Source organism: Aulonocara stuartgranti, assembly GCF_965226115.1.
Source record: "Aulonocara stuartgranti genome assembly, chromosome: 22".
Taxonomy (NCBI): Eukaryota; Metazoa; Chordata; class Actinopteri; order Cichliformes; family Cichlidae; genus Aulonocara; species Aulonocara stuartgranti.
Window position 1 is genome coordinate 11,291,587 of NC_138957.1, and position 22,759 is coordinate 11,314,345.

The following is a 22,759-nucleotide window of genomic DNA, read 5'->3' on the forward strand; positions in this document are numbered from 1 at the left end:
AAATTCAAAATGAGTGAAAGTTTGCAAAACAACAATAACATTTATCAGTTTGAACATTAGATATCTTGTCTTTGTAGTGTATTTAATTGAATATAGATTGAAACTGATTTTTATTTATGTTTTACATGCCGTCCTAAATTTATTGGAATTGAGGTTGTACAATCAAGGTAATAAGCTGCATTAACTGTATGGATGTTGGGACTATGACCAGTAAAGGCAGAGAGCTGGCTTATTTGATGGTGAGGAAGAAACTTGTAACTTGAAGGAAGAATATGTAAATTGTGTTGTGGAGGTGAGGAGTGTCAACATCATAACTTTGAAGGTGGAAATTGAAGGGGGGATGTCCAAAGTTTTCAGTCATACCACAGGTTGGCAGTCAGAAGAAAGAGTGAGTTCTGGAGTAAGCTGAAGTAGGGGAACCTCTGGGTGTCCCCAGGGGGAATGTGATTGGTGATTCGAGCAGACTTTAATTGGCATGTAGGTGAAGGGAACACAGGTGACAAGAAGGCATGGTTTTAAGGAGGTTTTAAGGAGAGAAATACATACGGACAGATGGTAGTGAAATTTGCAAAAAACAGTTGATATAATGAACACATACTTTAAGAAGAGAGAAGAACATATAGTGACATATAATAGTGGCGAAACCTTAACTCGTCTTAGATAGGAGACTGCAAAGTGATGTCAGTGCAGAATGAAGATAGCCAGCATCTTGGAGGCAAAGAAGTGACAAAGGGAAAGGCTTATGGTAAACGAAAGAAGGAAATTCACACTTTTTTCTATCCTGAAAATAGACTTCTAGACACTGGGTGCTGTGTTTTTTGGTATTATCATCATGTTGATTAAACAGCTGACAAAGATGGTTGTATGTCTGTCATACTGCATACTTTAAGGTTTTTTGTCACTTTTGCACTGGACACTAATGGAAAAATAGGTCTTGTTTTGATTTGCTAGGTAGAGAGCTGGACAAGATGTGTAGCAAGTTTGGGTGGAAAGGCAGTCACCTCAGATGACAAATCTGTGGAGGTATAGAGACGTGCAGGAGAGCGAGCAGTGAAGTTTCTGACCAGACTGTTTAACACAGTCTTGGAGAGGAATGGAGTAGAAGTGTATTGGCACCAGTTTTAAAGAGAAAGGGCGATGTGCAGAGCTGTAGCAACTGCACGGGGATAAAGCTGATGAGCCATAACATGAAGATATGCGAAAGGGTTGTTGAAGCTAGGCTGAGAAAAGAGATGACGATCAGTGAGCAGCAGTGTGGCTTCATGCCAAGGGAGTACTACAGATTGATTTGAGAGGGTTGGGGAAGTATAGAGAAGGTCAGAAGAAGGTTCACTGTGTCTTTGTGGCTCTAGAGAAGGTACGTGAATGGTTGCCATGACTTTCTCGTGCCGTATGTGAGGCTGGGGCAGGACATGTATTCAGTTCAATTCAATTTTATTTATACGGCGCCAAATCACAACAACATGGCTCAAGATTTGGGAGTTCGCCTTGTAATCGGAAGGTTGCCGGTTCGAGCCCCGGCTTGGACAGTCTCGGTCGTTGTGTCCTTGGGCAAGACACTTCACCCATTGCCTACTGGTGGTAGTCAGAGGGCCCGGTGATGCCAGTGTCGGCAGCCTCGCCTCTGTCAGTGCGCCCCAGGGTGGCTGTGGCTACAACGTAGCTTGCCATCACCAGTGTGTGAATGGGTGGATGACTGGATGTGTAAAGCGCTTTGGGGTCCTTAGGGACTAGTAAAGCGCTATACAAATACAGGCCATTTACCATTTACCATACAGAGAAAAACACAATAATCATATGACTCCCTATGAGCAAGAACTTTGGCGACAGTGGGAAGGAAAAACTCCCTTTTAGCAGGAAGAAACCTCCGGCAGAACCAGGCTCAGGGAGGGGCGGGGCCATCTGCCGTGACCGGTTGGGGTGAGAGAAGGAAGACAGGACAAAAGAAATGCTGTGGAAGAGAGCCAGAGATTAATAACAAGTATGATTCAATGCAGAGAGGTCTATTAACACATAGTGAGTGAGAAAGGTGACTGAAGAAGAAACACTCAATGCATCATGGGAATCCCCCAGCAGCAAGACACAGGTTGGAATGAGGACAGTGAGACAGTGGGGAGTTGTATGGTAGGAGTGACAGATATTTTTTCCTTTACATGAAATAACATGAAATAATCTAAATGATTTGAAAACTGATGCACCCATAAAACTTGATCTAAAATTTTGGTTTGTCAAATCTAGCTCTTAATTAGAAAACATTGGGGTAAAATTATCAGCATGACTGATAACTGAATGACTTTGTCATTCTGGCCATTGTTGCAGATAAGGGGGTCAAAATCACACCCTCTTTTCCTGTTTTATTTGCATCTTTTCTTTCAGTACTTGAAGGTTCTGCCAGCATCTCGATGGAGGTGAATGAGAAACTTTTTAATCAGAGCAATAAGGTAGCAAATAGGACACTCTTTTGGGGCAATGGCTACCCTAAAAGACGAATAATGTGTTTTGGATTTACTATGCTTTTAGCATCCACAGAAAGTGTTAACTGAATTAGCAGGCATGTGTAGGGTTAATGTCAGGAAGTAACAGGAGGCGCATAACTCTGAGTTGAGCTCTGAGTTGCAGTGAGACAGCTAGGAGAGGCAGTGTAGCGAGATTAATGGAGGAAGGTGCAAACCAGAGTGGCTGTGAAGGACCCCGGGTATGACTGTCCAACTTAGCACACTTCTACAGTGAACACACGACCCTGACTAATAGCCCACACAGCAGGCCCATCATAAATACGTTGTGATGGAGCGGGAGGAAAACACAAGCCTCTTACACAGTATTTATCCTGGAGAGGGAGAAATAAATTAGAGGGGCGAGACAGAAAACGTGAGCTGGGTGAAGAGCCCTCAAACTGAAAGAGGAGAGGGAAAGAGCAAAGCCAAAGAGGGGTGAGGATAATGAGAACAAATCAGATGTGGTGCACAGCATGTAGAACAAGAGGATTCATGGAAAACAAGACGTTTCTTCATCTCAGATGCCGTACGGTATAAAACGCCAAGAGGTAATCAAAGAAATCTGAAATGTGGAAGGTTTTCGATTGATCACACTGTTCCAAGCTGTGCAGTTCTCAGACTTAAATCATCTATATACAGATTTAACAAGGACATTCATTTGCAATTACTCTTACATGGATAACAGTGATTACACAGCACAGGGCAGAGTGGCGACTTTTTCTCACCAACATAAATCCCAGCTAGTATGGATGGCTGCCAAACTGTGAGATTGCCCTTCACTGCTCGTTTGAAGAACATGAACTTTAAATAGAACTGAAACCCCCATTAAAACAACACTGTTGCCTCCGTCTTTCCAGATTAACTGAATTGCTGCTCTTTTTTCAGTTTCAAGGAACTGAAACTGAAAAAAAGGATCCGCTATTGTTGTCATCTGGACTAGTTCAGCCTGACCAAAACAATCATTCTGATCATTCAAAACTATCAGATCAAGCTATGCCACTGCTCTGCCACTTCCATTTAAGCATTTGTAGGCAATGTATCAGACCTGACAAGTTTAGTGGGGGGACAGGGGCAATACAGCTCATCAATACTCATCCAGCAGGAGACTCTTACAAGCACTGCAACTGCATTCTCACAGGCCTCAACGAGGAAGATTGGAGGCAGTGCAAGAGAGGGCCAAAGAAAACGAAAGCACACAGTATGACAGACACACAATCATCTTTGTCAGCTGTTTGATCGACATAGGTTTCTGACAACAATGCCAAAGAACATGGCACCCAATATGTGTAAATCTGTTATACCTTTTCATAGAACTTTGTTTCTGTGTCGTCTTATTAAATGTTAAATATCATGAATTGTTCACTTGGAGCTGCTTTTTTTTCTCAGCTTTTCTGTAACGTGATGTCTTTTTACACACTAGCAATGCCAGATTTTCATTAATGCTACCTGCATGCTGTAACGTCCATTCTTGTGCATGAGCCAAAGAAAACTAAACATTTGATAATAAAGCTGGTAATTAGAAACACTGCATGATACCTTTAACTAGAATATTTCACATATACACATGGTATTCTCCAATAAACTGGCGTTACTGTAGTAAAGGGGAAATGAAGTGTGTGAGAGACACAATCCAGAAAGAAAGCATTGTTTTAGAATCGAACTGTGTTGGCTGTTTTACACAGTCAGCCCATGACATTCAATATTACCTGGGAAAAGAACAACCTTTGTGCCAGTTTTAAAACACTAAAAAGCTAGGGGGAATAAAACACATTAACAATAAAGATATTTTTTGTGCTATTTCTTCTTTTTTCCTCTTTGTTTTGTTGCCTTTGAGTGTTTTTGTACCTCTGTGTCAGCCCTTTCCATCCTACTTTTGGTAAATATGATCTATCAGACAATGCTTGGAAGGGATATAATTACATTTGGCACAATTGTCCTCTTGCGCTCAAGGATGGTCAAAGATTAAGGTCACTGCGACCTGTTTTTGGCCAGAATTTGAGAGTGAATAATTTAATTATGACAAATGGCTCAGAGAACAAAATGGTTTCATTTTATGTCCAGAACGGTAATGATCAAATCTGTATTTGTAAATTCAACAGTTTCTGGGATTTTTGTACACTCAGTACACTTTACCAGGAAGATTTACCAGCTTAAATAAATAAAAATCTAGCAAGGGCAGCATATAAATTCACTTTAACCAAGGTTTTTTATACTTAAATGACGACAATAGTTTCAGTGCATAACAGCCTGAGCACACACCCACCCACATGCACATTCAACCTTTTTGAAAACAGAATTAAATTAACAAGTGATCCCACTTAAAAAAAATTCTTATGTCTCAATCCAGGGGTCGTGAATACGCAGCTCTTTGGCGTATCTCTTGTGACTTCCTTTGAGTTCGACAAATAAATTATAAGAATATCAATACGGACGGGATTTTTTAGAAATGATTTTTTTCCTGCAGTTGTAAAAATGTGTAACCTAAATGGTCAACTAAATTGTGTATTATAGCCGTAAACATGGGCTAAATAGCTGTCCAGCTATGGGTTTCAAATCCAAGAAAAAAAAAGCAACAACCAGCAACTAAGGGATCCAACTTGTCTGAAAAAAAACAAGCTTCACAGTGGACATGAGGAGTTATCTAAACACACCGAACACACAGAACAAACGTCTCCGGAGAAAAGGAAAAATAGCTCTGCAGATGCTGAAAGATGTGTTAGCGTTTGAGCATAAGTTGACAGTGTTCACCAAAGATGTACAGAGAGGCAAGCTCTTGCACTTCCCCTCCCTGAGAGAGTTCAAAGAGGACACAGTCACAGTTTTAGTTGTTTTCAAAGTGCCACCATTGGAATTTAAACTGCATGTGTTTCGCTGACATACCTCTGGATGATGACCCATCCTTGTTAGAGATGTCACTGTATGCCTGTATTTAAAGGAGACCTTGAAATTGAACTGCCTGACAAATACTTCTGAGTGTCGAAGTTCAAAAGTCTGACAGCGGAGCTTGAAGAGATTGCATCTCAGAAAGCCACAAGTAGAGCAATATTAAAAAACTATAAACCTGACGATCTTGTGTTTGAAACATGGAATATTAATTACGACAGTTAAATGATCACGTAGAAGTATGCATTTGGTGTCTTGTATATCTTCAGGTCAACTTGTCCCAGCATGTTTTCTCAAGCATAAACTATATGAAATCCACCAATCGGTCCCACCTTATTCTCCTGTGTCTAGATGAAAAGTTGCACGTTACAGTCCTGGTATTAAGATAATCTTTAATTCCATGACAATGAGTCATTTACAGCTTTGCGAGTTCATTGCTGTGTGATGTGTTGAATGTTGAACGCATTCAGGGCCCCAAGTGTTAAGATTCAGATGAGTTAGCATTTTGTTTTTAAGATTTTATTTTATGTTTCTAAATTGTTGATTGAAAAATTTACACTTTACTTTTTTGGCAATTTGTAGCTGCAACAAAATGCAGCTACAACATTTAGTTAATACTGTATGACCACTGGCATAAAGTCCTTCTGCATACATATTATAATTTTTGTGGTTAGACCCGTCAGTCTCCATATAATTGGACAAGTCCAAAATTCTAAAAACACCATACATTTTTCAAAGACATCTGTTCCTCCTACTGAAAAGAAAAATAATGGATCAGTCTTGCAAGCCCACTGATGTAGCACATTTGTCCTCAGGAAACTAATACGGAGGACAAATGAGAAAGAACTGAGTTTGATTAGAGAATATGGAGTGAAAAAAATGTAACCACATAGCTACTTTTCCACATTTCCTGACTGTGGTACCTACGTATAATAAATATGGAACAGAGATTATATGGCTAAACATTAACTTATTATGATGGATGCAGCTTTCAGGCCACAAAAGTCAAGCCAATGCATTAGTGTATTAAAGCACCTACAGCCAGCAGTGCCTATTCTGGTTGCAACAAGTGAGATTTTCTATAACAAAACAAACCCTCTGGCTCCACTGATTTATGATCTCAGCAAACACTTTCCTGATGTGTTTAATGTCTCAATCACTTGTTGTAAGTGTTACTGAATACAACATTTTATTCATTTTGCAATCAAGGTCCCTGTTAAAGTCAAAAAGGATAATAAAGCACTCATTACTTGGTATCTATGTTCGTTTCTCAGACAGATTGAGCTTAAGCTCATCACTCCTTTTTCAAAACCTTAAGAAAGCAGTGACATCGTGGGTGATGATCTGGACCATGGCATCACTGACCTCCTGGACAGTCTGAGCTGCAACCTGGCAGCATCACAGAGACCAAAACAGCATGGGGGCTCCTATAAATGTCTGTGTGTCCCTCCATGAATACCACCACTGACCTACAGCCAAACCGGTCAACATTCTCAACAACTTCTCCAGACACTTTCACGTCTGTTGCATGTGTTCAGGGTGAACATACTCACATATGTGAAAAGCACAGGGCACCAGTGGTGGACCAGCTAATTCTGTAGCAAATATGTTGCCCTGGTGCCTGGCACTGAGCACAGGGCCCATTAGAGGCCCATTAGAGTCACACTAGTGCCTGCTGGAGGTACATTTGTAGGGCTCTGGCAGTGCTCAGCATGTTCCTCCTTGCACAAAGGAGCAGATACCGGTCCTGCTTCTGGCAATGGCAAATATTAATGAGCCATCCTGCGGGAGTAGAACTATTTGTGCAGTCTCTGTAGGCTGTAGTGACACTGTCCCTGACCAAATGCAGAGTTAAAAAAAACTGTCAAAAAAGTATTCCCTTAATTCGTAGAGAAAGGAGCTTGCAAAGAAAAGCCTCTGGACTTCTTTAAGTTGCTTGAAGACGTTTCACCTCTCATCCGAGAAGCTTCTTCAGTTCTAAGGGTCAAATGGTGGAGAGTCCCAGATATGAACCTAGTGGGAGAGACCCACCACAGAGGGACAAAAGGACCCCCTGATGATCCTCTAATCGCCTGAGCCATCATCAGGGGGTCCTTTTGTCCCTCTGTGGTGGGTCTCTCCCACTAGGTTCATATCTGGGACTCTCCACCATTTGACCCTTAGAACTGAAGAAGCTTCTCGGATGAGAGGTGAAATGTCTTCAAGCAACTTAAAGAAGTCCAGACGCTTTTCTTTGCAAGCTCCTTTGACTACGATGACCTGGATGACTGAGAAACTTCACAGACACTTAATTCGTAGAGTGTACAGGGCCCATTATCATCACTATAACGATGACGAAGTTGATGATGACTGACTTATCACTGCCATTTATGGTTTTCAAGTAATCTAATAAAGAATTAAAAGGCAAATCACACAAATACAACACAGTGAAATCATTTTTCTTTGCCTTTCCACCCCCTAACAGATCTAAAGACTTGTGTAGCTGTATTGACATGCAAATAAGTCACTAAGGGTGTGTCAATGTATATTAACTAAAAGCATACATGTGGCAGAATCAAGTGGGTGACTTCTTTAGAGCACAAAGCTGTATAAAGCTGCATATGAGAGAAGAGATCAATCAAAATATACTTGAGGAAGCTACAGGTGCATTTATCATCATTTATCATGATGGAGGCATCGACTAGTGGCATCCAATCACGTTATGACTGATGAGCTAAACCGCTGCGCTCTTGTGACCTTTACAAGACAGTAAATGTAGAGCAAATTATCTGGTAATGGTGATATGGCTGCCCAGCCTGAGACAAACCAGGCCAGAAGTCTCCATTAAATGAGGACCACCCATGTCTCTTCGATGCCGCGTCCACATTTCTTAAGCACTTCATCATCCATATTTTGCTAAAGTTCTTCTTCCAACCTAACATATTATGACTCACAGCACTGGACTGAAGTCACGATGAGCAAAGCAATGAATGGCAAAAATCTAATTTCCCTCTAACTGAGTGCTGCACTTTTCCTGCTTGGGTTGGGAGCGGATGGCAAGATTGGCACTGCAGGGCATATGCTGTTGTGTGAAATTGTTTCATTGCTGGTCCATGATGGGTCCGGTCACTAACTGCAACACAGAGAAGCCAAGGCTTTCTTAGATCATCTAATATCTTTGAGAAGGTAATGGCTATTTTTTTGAACCCCATAGCACAAAGTAAGAATAGTCTGCCTGCAAGGACTGAAGGAGCTGTTGATACACACAGCTCAGTGATTTGCACAAAAGAACTGCAGCTCCTGTTAAAGGTTGATAAAGGACATTGATTACCTAATGTGCTTTAAATTTGGCTAAATTCCTGGGCAGAAAAAGAAGAATAATGTTTCCACCGTTTTGTTCCTGAAGAATCACTCTAACCTGAACTGACACTGCAGCACAGACGAAACGGCCCGTGCACTGCGAGATTAAAGGAATGGCCCCATGATGCACCAACAACCGACTAGAAAAACAGATAGATAGAGAGGGAGAAACGGTTGTGGCTGGGAGATATACAACATCCTTTGTCAGCATGGAGAAGCTGTATAAATTTTCTGCCAACAGTTTATTTAGGAGAAGAGAGTGACAAAGCACAGACTGTGGACAAAGCAGATACTTTTCATTAGGCCAGGCACTCCTTTCATTTCTTATTTAATCCGTCCTTCTCCTCCACACTCTCCACAGAGACATCAGTTACAGAACTCCATCTCCTGCAATCTGAAGCTGCGCCCTAAAACCTATCGGAACTGCTTAGTCTGTTAATGCCATTGTTAGAGATGACATGAGGAGAGGGTTGCATGAATAGAGGTTGATGAATAAAAACAGACCTTGTCCGATGAGGCTCAAATCGCGCTAATTAAGAAGACGGAGGGCTTATACTTCAGCACCTGCATTACAGCGCTGGCTCGTTTAAACTGATGGAGAAAGGGAGGAAAATGACACATACTCTCACATACTGTTACATATGAAAATTTAATCTGGAGCGCTGGAGGAGACACTGTTTCCCCTTCGAGTGTAAAGCTGCTTTAAGTGGTAATGTCAAATCTTTTTCGTGCCCCGCACCAAGAATATTCATTTAAAGAGCGACCTAAATGCATTCGTTGAATGCTTTACATATCTGTGTATTAGTGATGTGTTCCTGCTTTGTGCTTGGATTCTTCCACGCCAATTAGAAGGTGCATTTTAATCAATGGTAAGAATGTAACACTGTTCAGAGAAGGCGTGGCTCCACTTGAGAATCAAACCCACCTAATCTTTAAGACTTCAACTGCAGTGGCTGCAAACATAGCCTGCATCTATCCGCTGAATGCTGTTTGCACTTATGTCATCACATGCATAGATTTATTTACACAAGATGGTGCACGATGTTACAACAGCCAACCGCCCGACGGCTCCGATGTTGATTTCCATACAATCAAATGATAAAAATAAACACTCGCACCGGTTTTGAGGAGGGTGAACTCAGTCATGTGAAACGACAAATGAACAAAGATTTCTACTGCACCAGCACTGATTTGGAAGATTATTTTTATTTTTTGGCAGGTTGCTTTTTTTAATACTGGCTGCAGAATATTTTATGCGCCCAGGCCTGCTAATCACAGCGGGTGGTTGGCCACAATAGCAGGATTTTTTTTTTTTTTTACTATTTATTTATTTATTAAACACTGTACCCAAAAAAGAAAAATAAAGTAGAAAAGGAAATGTGCCCAGAATACCAAGCGAAGAAATGCAGGGATTTAGATGACAACTCCCCCCTCCTCCTCCTCTCTCTTCAGAGATCCACAGGCCCCAATGCCACTGCTGCAGATCGTCCCGTGGGCTCTACAAGCAGCTGCAGGGCCCTGACCCCAATTACTAAGACAGGGCCCGCACTGCACAGGCTCTCTGCCATCTCTGTCCCAATAGGCACATGGCTAGACAATACACCTGAGCACACCTCTTTCCATTTATACAAACAGTATGCTCCCACAAGTAATTTCGCATATCAGGTCCAAAGAGTGTTGACGCTCCTTAAAAATTGAAGACCTTACAAAAAAAAACTTCTGCACCAGCATTTTCACAGATTACTTTTACAGTTCATTAAGGTGATCAGTGGAGGAGGAAATATTAAGAATTCAAACCCTTTTCTTAAGTATAAGCAATATTTACTGTGCGGCCCACACTAGTAAAACTGTTAGCAAAAAGTCAGAGTCAACAATGAATATTATGACATTATTGTGTGTAAGTACTTTGTGACAAAAAAAGCAGATTTTTTTATTCAATGTGACACAAGAGTTCATAAATTCACAGAGCTCATAAATTCAGCTGGGAAGGATTTAAAGAGGTAAAGTCAGAAATGTGTTTTTAAATGGACTTCGATAACACCTCTTTTTGCAACCACTGCTATTGCCTGATGGCCTTCAATTAGAAATCAGATTTAAGGCACTTCTGCATTGGTTCAATTTTTCTGACCTGTAAGCTATGTCAGTTTTTTTGTCCTGTTTATAATTTCCATGGACATTCAGAGGGTGTGACAGGATATGCTCCCTCCCAATCCTCAATTCTCCGCCACCCTTGTAGCGTCATAAGAGCACAGCACCACTTGACATTAATCAAAGAAGCCCACTAATCACTGACATGTATAAAAATGGCTGTAATTTTTAAACAGTTCCTGCAAAATTGCCTTAAAGCTCTTTGAAATAAAGCTGAAAGCATGTACTTGAATCTCAAATTGATTGCTTGATTTACAATCCACTGTGGTGGTGTACAGAGGAAATGTAGCACAATGTAGCCACAATGTAGCTAAATGGGGTAGCTAGCAGATCATCTGTTTTCGCAACTGTGGTAAAGTTAGCTAATATTAGCCAAAGGAATTATTTAGAACACTACACCCAACTACACAAGTGAAGGCTTTCTGGACAAATCTCAACATGCCCAAAGTTATAACAACTACAACACCAGCAAGGCATTTGATTTTTGGAGAGAACTGGAAGGAGATTTGGTTTGTCATGATGAAACTCAACACCAAGTTGCCTTTTTATTGCCAGGGTTACATTATGCTAGCTTAAATGCTAACTCGAACAAGCTACAAGCTAGATGGAAATGCACCCATTACTAATACATTTGTGTGATGCATTGTGTTTTTTACTGGCCAATCAAATTCATATTTCTAACAAGTTAATGTGTATTGTATTGGAAATAATTTCAAACAATTACCAGCCCTATCCCTTTTGTACAATGTGTAAGTGTTACTAATGCCAGAAGGAATCATGAATAGGAGGATTTGAGTAGGGAACTTCCAGGACTCTGTTGAATCTAGGCCAAATAATTCAGCCTTGATTACAGATCAAAAAACACCTGGCACCATTGTCAGGTTAAAATGATCACAAATATGCAGAAATGCTGCTGTGCTAAAAAAAACAACAACTGTTAAATCGTTAAGGAAAATATACAAGCCCCCCAAAAAAGCTGTTGTAACAATAGCACATGATAAAAAAAAATCCACAGATACACTCATTTGCACACACAAACAATATGCTAAACTGACATAATAGCAACCACAGCGATGAGAGCCTCTTTATGAAAGAGATCAGTGCTCCTCAGAGATAGTCGCACTGTCTTTTGCTTCGACTTAATTACAGCTCACACCTCCCCTCTCACTATGCAGAGGAGAGAAAAGAGGGCTTTGATTCTGATGCCCTGTGGAACACTTGATCCTTTCCTTCCGGTAGCATCATTTAGTCACTTTTCTAAGCAGTTTTGTCTTTGCGCTCACGTTCTACTTTTTTTTTTTTTTCACGCTTTACCAAGGATGTATCAAGCATCTTTCTTGTAGCGGCAAAAGGTTATGCCATTCAGCTGCAGATGTAAGAACTCTAAGACATGGGAACAGAAAATGTTATGGAGTAACAAGAAGCTTTACATGACATTATAAGGAGCGCTTCCTTTAGCACATACACATTTAAATGAGCACTTGTAATAAGAGGCTTAGCCATGAGAATGCTGTCCTTTATTATGATAGGAAAATCCTACCCAAACGTCCAAAATGTACAAATAGCTGCTCTTGAGTTTTTAGAAGTATTTTATCAGCTCTGTCAGCTAGTTGCATCCACCAAAAGCAAAAAGTGCCTGCAGTTTGTCAGAGTAACTTTGAATTCTGTGCATAAGGTAGAAGTAGAAACTTTTCTTTCTCATGAAAAAGCATCTAAATGCTGCACATTATTCAACAAGAGCCTGTTACTCAGCCACAGACTGCATATGGACATACTCACCATGATATCAATCACTGGCTAGAAAATGTAATCTTTGAAGTCTTGTGCTGAGCATTTTTGCCACTGACAAACCTAACCGTGAAGCAGGGATGCAGAATACTCACAGGGTAGCAACTTGTCCCAGCCTGTATATCTAAACTATATATGAATTAAATATCATTAAACTCTAGTTTCATGCCTTTTGCTCTGAAAACCTTTCACTTGGAGTATTTTAACATAGACAACTGTGTTGACAAGTAACTATGGAATCATTACAAAATCACCAGCAGCACAAGTCAATTAAATGCCTCACACAGCAATATTTTTCATATACTCACCATAAGCTTTAGGTCAAATCAGACTAAAAGGCCGTCAAACTGGCTGAGCAACGGTGTTATTTATTGCATTTCTTTTCAGTCGCAAGCAGAGCTTCTTCTTCTTTCACAAGTTGTTTTATTTGGGTTTGACACTGGAGGAAAAATACAGATTTCACCGAGGTGAAAATGTTCTCTTCAACACAAGGAGGTGGGTCGCACAAAGGCAGCATCATATAACTGCTCTAAAAACATGGGGAAAACAGGAGAGGTTCGAAGGTTGAGGCTACAAGATTGTATTGAGCAGGGAAGGTCAGGATGGGCAGAATATCTGTGGTATTGTGCAAAGCAGCCACTATGTATTGGCCACGAGCTCAATAAAGAAAGGAGAAGGTGCGTAAAATTACAGTCCCCAGATTTTTTTCAAGTTTCAAGCTTTCCCACAATGACAGTCCACACTGACGTGAGAAGGATCAAATCATGGTCCTGTACCTAGAATGATGGTTCAAAGGCCTAATGTAATTTCTGAAACTGGAAAATATGAAATCCGCTCTAACACGATTGTAGCAAGTAAACTAATAACTGCCCAATAACACAGAATTTCATCAGAACTGGATGCTTATATACGGCGCTTATGCAGCTCAGTGTAAAAGCTTCTGTTTGAGCATTTTTATCCAACACTGTGTGGAAACTGTAAAACGATTACACAAAGCACACTAGCTAATACAAGCTAGTGCAAGATAGCTTTATTGCACCTTTCGAAAAACACAACAGTTCACATTAAACTATTCTACACAGAGATATTCTATAAAGAGCCTCATCTAGGACTGATGATGATAGTTCAACACAATGGTAAATCTATAACACACCAACAAAGAAGAGGTAGCCAATTTCACTTTAAATGGATCATCAAATCAGTAGAAAACAGACTGCAGTCTGCTGGTTTGCGTTTACCTTGGAAATAATTTTTTTCAGCTGATGCTTGGGCAAGAAAAAAAACATCCATTACCCATACAACTCCACATGGTCACAATAAATCCGTCACGTTGTACAGAAATTGAGAAACTAAAATATTTAGGATGACATTTTGAAAAAATAAATAAATAAAAAGGCGTTCTGGTTCTGAACCCTCTGGTATCTTGACAAAGTGTGTAGCAGTGTGAAGCAGTCATTTTAAGCATCTCATTGCTCAAGAGCCACAAAAGAAATACACTGATCGGTAACACTATCTAAAATATGGATCATCTCTTTATAATGCAAAGCTCCAAGAACACCAAGGCACTGAACCAGTTTCCAAAATTCTCTGATCAGTTCCAGCTGAGCATCTTTGGGTGTGGCGTGGTTGGCAGTACGAGGTAGTGCTGCACAGTGGTTTCATTGTTGATACTATTATTGCACCTTTCTACTTTAACTAAAGTACTTTTTACCATATTGACCCATTCATATAGTGCTTTGATTGAGTTCTTTGAACAATCCTACACACACAGTCAGATCCACACCTCAGGGACAATTTAGAGGTCAATATGTGACCGAGGACATGGGGACTAGAGGAGCCATGGATCAAACCACAGCCTCCCCATATTCTGGTGTAAATGTTCAAAATTAGCTTGCATGTTACTTAAAGCCTGAAACATCCAAATATTACAAACATTCGTGCTAAATTACTTAATATTTTTAACTCTCATGTTCCCTTCCAGGCAGCATCATAACCCCTTTTTAGCACTACATAGATTGCAGCCAGGCTCCAGACACACACAAACGGAACAAAATAAAAGAAAACTATGTCTCAGATATAGCTTCTGTAGCAGGGCCTGTAATTACCACAGCCAGGGGCCAGCTCGACTTCCTCTCTTGTGTTCAGTGGGCTGGCCTTGACACCTTCACAAGGGCCCTCAGAAACCACAACAGCAAAACGACAATGTCAGCACTGCCCCTTTTCTGGCGTGCTGCACAACCCTCCCGTATGGCAGATAATAGCCTCCATCAGGGGGCAGTATAAGCTGATAATTAGGTGCTTAACTCATGCAAAAGTGCAGATCTGATATATAGGCCTGTCAGGTCACTGGGGAAGAGTTAAATGAGTGTAGAGCAAGGGCAAAGTATTACAAGGGATGGGAATTAGTGTTGCATATTAATAGTGGACAATATAGAAACCAGTGCCCCCAGCCCACATGGCCATCTGGGCTGAGCTATAGAGAGCAACTGGGACTTGGTGGAGGCTAACTAGAACCCGTGTGTGTGTGTGTGTGTGTGTGTGTGTGTGTGTGTGTGTGTGTGTGTGTGTGTACACCTTTATGTGGATGGGGATATAGTACACATTGGCAACCATGTGCATAGGCCTATGCCTAATGTCTTTGGAACATTAAGCAAGGAATGCAATCTTGTGATGTGTTAATGGCCATTATGACACTTAAGTCGCTGTTCAGATAATATTTTAAAGCTCTCTCTCTCCCGGTGAGACCCCCTGACAGCCCAGATCCATTCTTCATTTAACATCGCTCTCAAACAGCTGTCAGTACTTTACATTGCATCCAGGCAAGGTGGCCAAGAAGACATTTCGTTTTGCTCTTTAAAATGTACAATTTGGCATCTGACCTTTTCAACACGAGATACTTTCACATAACAAAGTGAGAAAACAGAAGAAAAACGGTGTAAGCTTAAGCTAATCTTCAATCACAGCATGTTCACACCACATAACCTTTAGTTCTGGGGTCAACAGACCGCAATAATTTGTTTGAAAGTGAGGTCATTGTGTGGTTCAGGCTTCCAGAGAACGTCGCTTGCTGCCAGTGGCCGTTTAATGTCATCAAACTGTAATGATTTTATAGAGTTATCATTTCAAGTTTGTCACAACTGATAAAAAAATTGGGTCATGATACATCAGCTGATACTGGTGCGCATTTGAAGACACTGCGTCCTTTCAAGGTGAGGTAGTGGGCGTGCTGCCAGCAAACTCCCTCAGCAGGCAGTATAAGAAAAATGTCATGAACTGAAAAATCCATATGTCTTCCACTGATCAGGCCAGCTATGTCAGCAGGCAGAACACAGAGAGAATAACTCTCATACTCCATACAGAGTATTAACATTGTATCAAGCTAACGACTAAGAAAACATTCGCTTTATAGTGGTAATTACAACTACGGTGTGAAGATGGATAGATACATTTGCTGATAATGCCATCATCTGAGTAATTGTGTGGGACCACACAGAAAATGTTTTGGGGATTTGGGTGCATTGACCATTGCTTTGGCCTCTCTTGTAGGTAGCAACTCATTTTATCTAGTTGACTGAATGAGGTGCGACATGTAAAACATATTACATGTCAGTTTTACAGATACCACTGCTTTCCCTGATTGCTTCAATCCCAGTGACACAAGCTGAAATCAGTTTTGTCTCCCAAACCAAGTCTCAGTTGATGCATGGTTTGTTTGCCTGGGTCCAAATTTTTAAATTAGTCCACTCCCCTCGTTGCCTTTTTCATCTGGCTTTGTGACACAAAGCAGCGCTCTCTTAAATGAAAAAGCAATTAGTCCAATGACGGCCTAAAGGGCCCATTATACTCAATGTCAAATTCCAGTTAAAAAATAATCCATATTTTTCTTATTCTGAGCCTTTGTCCACTGTGTGTAACACACTGTTTTAGCTCTTCCTCCATTAAGGCCATGCCTCTTTAAGCCAACTTGATTCTCTTTTGCTGCTCCTTACAATCATGGGGTTTCAACAGAAGGCAGGTGAGGCTGCTGTGTTCACAGCCAGAGCTGCGTGTTTGAAGTAATCATCGTAAAGAGTACAAAAAAAATTTGGGAACTGATCTTTTAGTGGAGTCTGTGGCCTGAGCTTCTGGCTCATCAAGATTACTGCACTGTAAACAAACGCTCAAACTACTTTTCTACTTGAGACAACAGAACTGTTTTTTATCAAACATTTTCTTCCATTTGAGTAAGTTCAACTTTTTATTTTTGATCAACTTCAACTATTTTGAATATTAAGTACCAGCTAATTAAATTGATTTTACTCATTTAATTTTACTCATATATTTAAATTATGTGGCAGACATGTTTAGAAGGTTTTGATTCCTGAAAATAAAAAATACTATTGTTCATTTAAAAAATCTGCATAAGCTGTAAGTTTTAATGACAGTCAACTGACCTTTTTATCTAGATTTTAATAGTTTTTTTTCTTCTAATAAAGACTTCATTATTGAGGTCATTTCCTGATAAATATGGACGCCTGCCCACTTCTCTGCAGTTGTTTGGTTTTGAAATGTGACCGGGACTGAAGACTCATTAAAAAGAGAGAAACACCGGGTGTAAGGTGTCACTGTAGACTGTTACCAGCATTGCCTGTATCAGAGTAAGTATTCTAATTTTCTTTAGATTTCCCATTTTTCAAGTCATTTTAGTGAAATGTCAACAAAGCAATTCTCCTTCAGTGGTACTGTTAGCTAACAGTTTATAAGCTAGCAGCTAATAAGCGGCGTTCACCTCGGTACCTGAGACAGACTGCTATGTTCTTAAACTACAGACAGTGTGTTATTCTGAGATATTTGATTTTTTTTGCCTTTTTTTGATACAATGCTTTGAATTGTAGAGACAATATGACAAAGTCTTTCTCATTTAAAAGGGATGACGTTAATGAAGATTTCAGAACTGATGAAAAAAGAAAGGATTAATTGTTGGGTAAGTGACATGAGCTGGTAGAAGCGAAGACCATGTGTCATAGGATCATGTAGAAAAATGGTTGAACCTTTTGAGATGAATATGTTGCTGTACGTCAGCCTTTTGAAAGTTAGAATAAAACATCTAATATTACTAGAAACAAATGTCAGTGTATGGAGAAGAGCCATAATTATCACTTCATTATACTTCAATTAAATTAGAACTGACCATGAGCAGTTTTGCTGTATTGAACTCTTTATTTCTCCCTCCCAAATGTAGGAGTACTCAGAGTTTCAACCTCCAACAGAGCACGACCAGCACATTCTACGTCAAATTTGACAGCTGTCTTATTCAACTGATTACTTTTTTTAAGTACAAGGCTCCCAATACAGATAAGACAGCAAAGGTTTTGGCTCAAATGTAAAACTTGGGAATAGAAAGTGATTCAACATGAATGTCACACTGTGATTTTCAATTCTAGAACTAGCCCACTTGGTTTAAAATGATTGCTTTCCTCCTTCTTTTCTCTTGCCGTTCAACTCAATGTTAAGCATCCTTTGTCCACTATATCCACTATCCCTCCTCTGCACATAACCATCTCTCTATTGGTCACTTGGGTTCAGTAGCCTCAGAACTAGCTATTGTCTAGAACACATATTATCAGGTATACCCATATGTAGTTTGCACTCAGAACAGCTACAAAGATACAGAGTTGTAACTAAAATAATCCAAGCTTTCAAACATAACAAACATAATTCCTACACATCAAAAATTGTTGGGTGACGGTTAAAGAGATAAAAGTATTATATGACAATTTCCAGAACCAGAACTAGTATAAACCGCCTTTCTGTTGAAGATAATGATGATGAATTGGGGAGATGATTTGTCATAAAATCATCTTGTGAGTTAGTGGATTAGTTTGTGATCACTCTGTCTCGTTCATTCAGGAAAAGTCTGTTTAACCAGATCTGAGCTGAGGCAGCGACTCTGGTTATAGCAATCCATGACAACGACCCAGTTCATTACCAGCCTGTGAAACCTCTGTGGAGGTCTCCCAAAAACTGCTGATGAGCGTTTTGGTAATGTTTGAGTGATCTATGCACTATATGTACTACTGCAGTTAATACCAAGAGACTAGGGGTGCAACGATACACAAAATTCACGGTTCGGTTCGGTTCGATACTTTGGTGTCACGGTTCGATATTTTTTCGATACAAAAAAAATGTTCATGCATTTTTAATTTGTCATTTATTAAAATTATAAATATATATTTTAACTCAAAAGTACAGTTTTTAAATTTAACCCTAACCCTTGTGCGCATTTTTTATTTTGACAGCGAATGCACACCTGCGGACCACTTATGTGCAGCCCTGGTTATTTAGCTCATCATATTGCAGCCACAGAAATTATTTTGTCCATGAAACCATAAAGCTGCACTTTCTTTTTGCCTTATAGTCTGATTTGTCATAACTTCTCCGTTTTGTGGTAAGCTTTTATTTGGCTGTCACTTCTTCACCCTGACCTGTCTTATTTGGCTCAGCAGAACTGAAATGCTTTTACACGCTCACTCACATAAGCTCAGCGATTCTCTGCGCGATCAACCTCTCACGTGTTTAAGCTGCGGGAGATTTCACTTGTCATGTTTGCATAGTAAGCTAACGATTAATAAGACGATGTCAGAGGAATTGGTGCACAAATTATCATCACTCACAGATCAGTGCTGTCGCTCTCTATACACAGTTCGCACGATTGCAAAGTGAAAGCAAAAAAACAAGCGCAAATTCAAACGCGACTTCAATATGTCACATATTGACAGTGGCTCACCGATGCCAATGACATAATTACCCAGCTACATTTCTGAAAGAATGCAAAAGCATTGACATATATTTTTCCTTCCTACAATAGCCCGACGGGCAGGGAAGAGATAGATTTTGGTAGCCCGACTGAAAAAATCGCTAGCTCCGGGACGTCGGGCTAGCGATATTGCAAGCCCTGTATCTGATTGAGGAATCACTCATTTTTGGAAAAGAGAGTTTATTACAGAGAAATGGCTCTTTCCAAAATAAAAGCTATACTATCCGCTTCTTCTGGGCTATATTCTCAGCAGCATAAGGAGAATCATGTGCTAACAGCTGTCTAAATGACTCGGCTAAAGTTAGTAGCATGCTTGTTGTTTTTGTCTTTGCACTAGGATGATGTCGGTGTAAATGTGCAGTCATATTCGTTGTGTTCCCACTAGTGCTTTCAGATTAATCTCGTTGAAATGACCTTAACGCCACAACACGGCAAATCTCCGTTAACGAGCTACCGCCGATCGCTCCGTGCATGGGGCTAGACGGCCAACACGTTAACGAGCTAACTGCGCTAACACACTAGTTCACACCAATGTAATTGAGCATTGCATGGCACATCCAACATACTGTTTTACTTTAGTCCATGACTCGCTTACCTTCAGGGTCATACCTCACATGAAAACCAAAATAATTCCAAACGCCAGATCTGAATGAGGGTCAATTTGCCTGTTGCAAGGAGAGCTTAACTTCTGTCTCGCTAGCTTGCCCTGCGCTCTTCCTTCTGACGATGCTGTCTGTGTGGAGCGCTCAGTGGATCTGCGCTCGACAGTGCAGCCTAGGCGGAGTAGTCGAACACAGATTCACTGAGCGCTCCACACAGACAGCATCGTCAGAAGGAAAATTGATAAAATAAATTACAAATGTTGTATTGTTCGATACATATGCGTACCGAACCGAAAGCACTGTATCGAACGGTTCAATATCAATACGAATATCGTTGCACCCCTACAAGAGACTGAATAACACTGTATTCATTCACAGTACAGTAGTCTGGATGCTGGTAGAATCAGGAGTCTGAGTCACTGTATAAAAGCACAGTATCTTGTTTTGTTTTTTGTTGTTATTTTATTGAATTTTTTGGTTGCAATAACTGGATTAAAAGACATTTTTGATTATCTATTATTTCTTATTATTTCTGATTATTATTTTCAATATAAATGTTAAAAATACCAAGCAAATAACAGAACCAGTGCTATATGTACATTTAAGAAATTTACAGTGTAATTAATCAAATCTGCTATTGAGATATTCAAAAGTACAAATCACGCTGGGCATTTGATATTCTTTTTAAAATGATTTATTTTAATATTTCTTGAATATTGACAGTGCAGTATGTTATTGATGGAGGCCACGAAAATACTGCTGAACTAAAGAAATGTACTTCTTTTCAAATGTAGCCGTACTTAATTTTTTTAAGTTTTGGGAGAAATGTTTTTGAGTTTTCAAATTTGATGTTTGACTTTTGTTAAGTTAATTGTCATTTGAAACTTTGTCCATGTTTAGCGTTAGTATCTGTGATGATAAAAATCTAATCATATATGAAATAAGGTCAAACAAAATCTGTTGCCTTTATCAGTGAACCTAATTGACAACAAGTTTGATCCGCACTAAGCTAAATTCAGGGTATGTCCAAAACATAAATTGATTCATGAAACTCATTAACCAAATTTTCCTATACTACTTTAGCTTTGTATAGTAGATACTTGCTACTGTGACAACAAAAATAATATAGCTGAGGAAAATGATAACACTATTATCCGCTTGCTTTAACAGCATCAGCTAACATCAATAACTTAAGCCATTACATGTCATTGTCCTGAAAACACATCAATGTGTATGGGTTTTGTTTTGTTTTTTTCAGAAAGAGCTGTGCATCATCAGAAAAGCTCCAGGGAACTTCGGAGTCAGAGAAGCTATGAGAACCAAGCATTACTGAAACACTGATGCATGGAGATGGTTAGAAAGGACTCACGAAACCCTGCGGAGCACTCATGGGCGATAATGACCATCAGCTCTCTGTGTGGTAGAGTGTGGCTTCAAGAGCAGATCATGGGGAGGACAAGCAGCCAGGCACGCTGAACCATTGAAGGAGTGAGCTAGGGTGAAAAGGAACTGGGTAGCTTTCAACATTGCTTTGGTCCTGGGTTCTACGAAAAATAACTCCAAGTCTTTCCACTACTCCTCTCTCCCCCCGGTGTTCATAATCACCATTGGTGGTGTTTAGCTTTTCCTTCAATAGCAGATTCCCTTGTTTCCTTCTTTCTTCCACGAATTTCATCTTCATTATCCACAAAAGCTCTTGTTCTGCTTGGTGTCTTGCTAATCTCTCAGTGAGTGCCCAAAGGCATAAACTCATGGCAGTCAAATATGGCATAAGTGAGTGTGTCCACAGTGTGAAGAGAGGCCTCTATTGTATTTGCAAATGAACGGGTGACACATGGGACAAGAAACACGTGTGCTTGGAGAAGAGCTGCTTTAGATAATCTTGGAGAGTAATGAAAAAGCACATTAGCACAAAGGCTAATCAGCCCACCAACCCTCCCAGCAGTGGTTCCACTGAAGCCATTGACCGTGTTCTTGGCTTCATTCAAAAGCAAAGGGGATGGAAAAAAGAGCGGTTTTGTAAAAGCGAGTTTCTGTACAAATAGGCATGAAAAGAGAACAAGGAAGTGTTTACTTTATCAGGCTTTCATTGCACTTCTCACATCTGACTCTGTGCAAGTGAAAATACTTTGAACTTCCATTTTTGTGGAAAATGATGCAGTAACATAATGGATGGAGTGAGATAAACATAAGCCTCCAGGCTGTTCTTTATATTTTTTCCTCATATCAGCACAATCTGTCTTCTGATTGTGAAAACAATCATTAACTGCTTTCCCCCCCCTCTCTGGGCTGCTATTAAATGACATTAAATGGCAAATTTAATGAGCACAGGAAAGACAGAATTGAAGTAGGATACTTGCTGCAAATATAAACAGAAATAAATGCATTTCAGCTGGCAAACATGCAGCGGTATTCCAAAAAGTGCTGAAACTTTCGTCTAGCTCAAGAGCAAAAGAGCAATACTTTGGAATAATCCATTTAACTGGATTTCTCCACATCATATTGGTGATGGTCTCAGTACATATGTCTGTCACTTGATCCCATTAAAGACAAAATACTTGTGATTTTAAAATTATAATGCACTCCTGTCTGATCACAGCCGTTTTGCATGAGCAGGCTCTTTCAAAGGCATTTCTCATTTCAGGATAAAATGTCCTGTGATGAGATTTACAGAGCAAAGCTCTCTGCTCTCCCAAGACAAAATGAAA

The 22,759-nt window shown here is 40.0% G+C and overlaps 1 protein-coding gene and 1 long non-coding RNA gene across 5 annotated transcripts in view; one reads left to right on the top strand and one right to left on the bottom strand.

The window, feature by feature from the left end:
• The window catches only part of LOC309698717 (receptor-type tyrosine-protein phosphatase U-like), a 263,712-nt gene that overhangs the window by 195,671 nt on the left and 45,282 nt on the right, over positions 1 to 22,759 (bottom strand). The window lies entirely within an intron of this gene.
• On the top strand, positions 17,207 to 21,358 carry LOC309698307. Its single transcript, XR_014274058.1, has 3 exons — positions 17,207 to 17,290; positions 17,561 to 17,616; positions 21,310 to 21,358. It is a non-coding gene; the product is annotated as an uncharacterized lncRNA (long non-coding RNA).